The sequence below is a fragment of the Dasypus novemcinctus genome, chromosome 3 (genome assembly GCF_030445035.2).
Source record: "Dasypus novemcinctus isolate mDasNov1 chromosome 3, mDasNov1.1.hap2, whole genome shotgun sequence".
Classification (NCBI taxonomy): domain Eukaryota; kingdom Metazoa; phylum Chordata; class Mammalia; order Cingulata; family Dasypodidae; genus Dasypus; species Dasypus novemcinctus.
Window position 1 is genome coordinate 91,134,076 of NC_080675.1, and position 4,609 is coordinate 91,138,684.

Consider the following 4,609-nt stretch of genomic DNA (forward strand, 5'->3'; position numbering starts at 1 on the left):
CCTTTAATAGTAGAATGAAATTCAGACATAGAGAAAGCCATGGGAAACAAGAAGCTGAAAGTCAATGGAATCTTAAAGAGAAAGGAGAAGATGCTGCCTTGTGCATTGCTGTGTGACAGAAAACCCAAGAACCCAAGGATCGTTGGCAGCCACCAGCCCTAGCACATCATCGTCTTTGAAGAGAAGACATAGCTTTGCTAACACCTCGATTTTGGACTTCTCCTAGACTCATAACTGTGAGCCAATAAATTCCTGTTATTTAAGCCAACCCATTGTGTGGTAATTGCTTTAGCAACTAGGAAACTGAGATACCTTTTAATGGGGAAATAATAGTCTCTTCAACAAATGGTGCTGCAAGAATTGGATATCCACATGCTAAAGAATGAAGTCGGACCATTACCCCATACCATATATAAAAATTAACTCAAAATGGATCCAAGACTTAAATATTAGAGCTAAATCTGTAAAAATCTTAGGACAACATATAGGGGTATGACCTATGGATTTCACAGTGGTTTCCTAGATATGAAACCACAAGCACAAACAAAACAAAAAATAAATATATAAAATGGATTTCTTAAAAACGTCTAAAAATTATGCATGAAAAACATTGTCAAGGGAGTGAAAAGACAACCCACAGAATGGGGGGAAATATTTGCAAGTCATGCATTTGATAAGGACCTACTATCCAGAATATATAAAGAATTCTTATAACGCAACAACAAAAAGACAAGCATCCCATTTAAAAATGAACAAAGAAGGAACAAGACTGCCGCACACGCTGGTGGGAGTGTGGGATAGGATTGGCTGCAGCACCGCGAAAGCTCCATCCCGGAAGTGAATATTGGCAGTCTCTATGCGCCGGTTCCAGGGCGTCATAAAACCTAGGCTCGAGGCTCGGATCCAGAGGTAGAGCCGGAGGGAAAGGTAAGGCTCTCCGCCTGGGACGTGAACCGGTGTGCCTGCGGGGTTGGCCCCGGCGCCATCATGCTGCTCCTGCCAAGCGCGGCGGAGGGCCAGTGCACCCCCATCACCCACCTCTGACCTCTGCCTCTACACTCTGTCAAGATGAACCTGTGGGAAGATGGTTTGAAGCTTTTGTTAAGAGGAGAAACAGAAATGCTTCTGCCTCTTTTCAGGAACTGGAGCATAAGAGTTATCAGAGGAATCAGAAGATGAAAAATGGCGGTTAGAAGAGTTTCCCATGCTGAAAACACTTGATCCCAAAGACTGGAAGAACCAGGATCATTATGCAGTTCTTGGATTTGGCCATGTAAGATACAAAGCTACACAGAGACAGATCAAAGCAGCTCATAAAGCAATGGTTTTAAAACATCACCCAGACAAATGGAAAGTAGCTGGTGAACCAATGAAAGATGGGGATAATAACTATTTTACTTGCATAACTAAAGCTTATGAAATGTTGTCTGATCCAGGGTAAAGATGAGCATTTAACAGTGTAGACCCTACTTTTGATAACTCAGTTCCTTCAAAAGAGAGGCAAAGGACAATTTCTTGAAGTGTTTTCCCCAGTGTTTGAAAGAAATTCCAGGTGGTCAAATAAGAAAAAATGTTCCTAAACTTGGTGATATAAATTCATCATTTGAAGATGTAGATGCATTTTATTCCTTCTGGTATAATTTTGATTCTTGGAGAAAATTATCTTATTTAGATGAAGAAGAAAAAGAAAAAGCAGAATGTCGTGATGAGAGGAGATGGATTGAAAAGCAAAATAGAGCAACAAGGGCACAAAGGTAAAAAGAAGAAATGAACAGAATAAGAACATTAGTTGATAATACATATAGCTGTGATCCAAGGATAAAAAAAATTCAAGGAAGAAGAAAAAGCCAAGAAAGAAGCAGAGAAGAAAGCAAAAGCAGAAGCAAAACGGAAGGAACAAGAAGCTAAAGAAAAACAAAGACAAGCTGAATTAGAAGCTGCTTGGTTAGCTAAGGAGAAAGAAGAAGAGGAAATTAGACAGCAAGCATTTGTTGGCAAAGAAGGAAAAAGATATCTAGAAGGAAAAAAAAAGCCATTAAAAAAGAAAGGCAAAAACTTCAAAGTTCCTGCAAGACTCGGAATCACTTTTCTGACAATGAGGTGAAGCAGGTAAAAACCCGATGAAGAAGTGGAAAAACTTTGTGATCAGCTTGAACTAGCAAGCTTACAGTGCCCCAATGAAACACTCACATCATCTACAAAAGAAGTAGGAAAGACTGCTCTGGAAAAACAGATAGAAGAAATAAATGAGCAAATTAGAAAAGAGATAGAGGAAGCTGAGTTTCATATGCAACAAGCATCTGGGAATGCAGAAAAATCAATGGGTGGAGGGGGAAATGTCAGTAAAAACTGGTCTGAAGACGATCTACAATTACTAATTAAAGCTGTGAACCTCTTCCCTGTTGGAACAAATTCAAGATGGAAGTTATTGCCAACTACATGAATATACATTCTTCTTCTGGAGTCAAGAGAACTGCCAAAGATGTTATTGGCAAAGCAAAGAGTCTCCAAAAACTTGACCTCATCAAAAAGATGACATAAACAGAAAGGCTTTTGATAAATTTTAAAAAGAGCATGGAGTGGTACCTCAAGCAGACAATGCCACACCTTCAGAAAGATTTGAAGGACCATGCACAGATTCTATCCCTTGGACAACAGAAGAACAGACGTTTTCGGAACAAGCTTTGAAAACATACCCAGTAAATACACCTGAAAGATGGGGAAAAAATAGCAGAAATAGTGCCTGGCAGGACAAAGAAGGACTGTATGAAACAATATAAGGAACTTGCTGAAATAGTAGAAGCAAAGAAAGCTGCTCAAGAGCAAGCACTGAATACAAGTAGAGCCAAGAAATGACAATCTTTGTTGTGTGTGTATTTTTGTAATAAAAATGAAAATATTGTACAAAAAAAATGGGCAAAGAACTTGAGTAGACGTTTCTCCAAAGAAGTTATACAAATGACCAGTAAGCACATAAAAAGATGCTCAACATCATTATCCATTAGGGAAATGCAAATCAAAACCACAATGGGATACTGCCTCACATCCACTACAATAGTTTTACTAAAAAAAATGGTAAATGACAAGTTCAGTAAGGCTGTGGCTAAATTAGGACCCTTGTACATACATTGCTGGTGGAAATGAGAATGGTGCACCTGCTACGGAAAAGTTTAGTAGTTCCTCGACAAGTTAAATATGGAATGACCATCAATTCCTCTCCTAAGTACATACACCAAAAGAATGGGAAACAGGTGTTCAAACTAAAACTTGTACACCAACATTCATAGTAGGACTATTCACAATAGCCAAAAGGTGGGGGGGAGAAAATGAAGCAACCCAAATGAATGGAAAAACAAAATGTGGTATATCCATGCAATAGAATATCCATCAGTCATAAAAACAGAATTAAGTAATGATATGTGCTACAACATGGGTAAACCTTGAAAACATTGTGCTAATGAAAGGAGTCATTTATATAAAATACCCAGAACAGGCAAAACCACAGACACAGAAAGTAGATTTGTGGTTGTCAGGGGCTGGGTGGGGGTGGGGAGAGCCCTAACAGAGAGTGCCTGCTTAATGGGTAAGGGGTTTCCATTTAGGGTGATGAAAAAGTTCTGGAACTGAATAGTGGTGATGGTTGCACAATATTGTGAATATATTCAATGCCAGTGAATAATACGCTTTAAAATGGTTAAAATGGTCACTTTTATTTTACAATAAAAAGTCAAGAATAATATATTCTGATCTGGGCCAAAAATTAGGAGATTACTTTTAATGAGGGCAAGTGAAATTTATATTCTAAGTTTACTTACAGAAAGGAAGTCCCGTGTTATGCTCTGTTTCCCCTACCCCAAATTCAGGCAGGCCCAAGCAGCCAAGGAGGATTTGAGGGGTTGGGACTCCAGGAGTTTAGTGCTTTGGAAACCAAGGAGCCTCCAGGAAAATAACTCCTTCAAAGGGAAAAGAGAGCTGTTCCTACTTGAGTTTTGTGGTAGGAAAAAAAAAAGTATTTTCCTAAAGCCTGGCACCAGAATTTCTCTTGGGGAGGGAACTCTCTTTGAGATTATACCTTGAAAATCCTTCTTAGAGCATGTGAGTCTCAATGGGCAGGGAGATTAGCAGCCATGGAGGGGCTAGGAGAAAAAGAAGAAACTGCTCTCCATGAGAAAAGGGGGAGTAATTGTTTCTTTTAAAGAAATTGTGTCATGATTTTTTTACCCTGAAATGAAAGAGACACAAAAAGAAAAGGAAGGGTTATTAGTGGGAGAGATTTTGGCCAGCAGATTGGAGACTGGGTCTGGGTACGATGAAAAACTGGTGAAACTCCCCAGCACTGGGGCAGCCAGTGTGCATTCTTAGGAGAAGGGGGCCCATTCTACCTTTTGAAGTGTTTACCTTTTACATTGTTAACTCTGCACCCTTTGTCTTCATAAATTCTCTGTACTCACAAATTCACGTGGATGGGACCCTTGACGGAAACTGAGACAAGGCTGTACCTCACATCAGAGCTGACATGGCCCTGAGCAGAGGCTGCACATTTGGAAGCAAGAGACTGTGGAGACACAAGCTCCAGAACATCTCAAGGAGGCCTGGAAGGCTCTGGAAC

At 39.8% G+C, this 4,609-nt stretch overlaps 1 pseudogene; it reads left to right on the forward strand.

Moving 5' to 3' along the window:
- The first annotated feature begins 987 nt into the window (after positions 1-987).
- Positions 988-2,856, forward strand: LOC101418758 (dnaJ homolog subfamily C member 2 pseudogene; annotated as a pseudogene).
- The last annotated feature ends 1,753 nt before the right edge of the window (positions 2,857-4,609 follow it).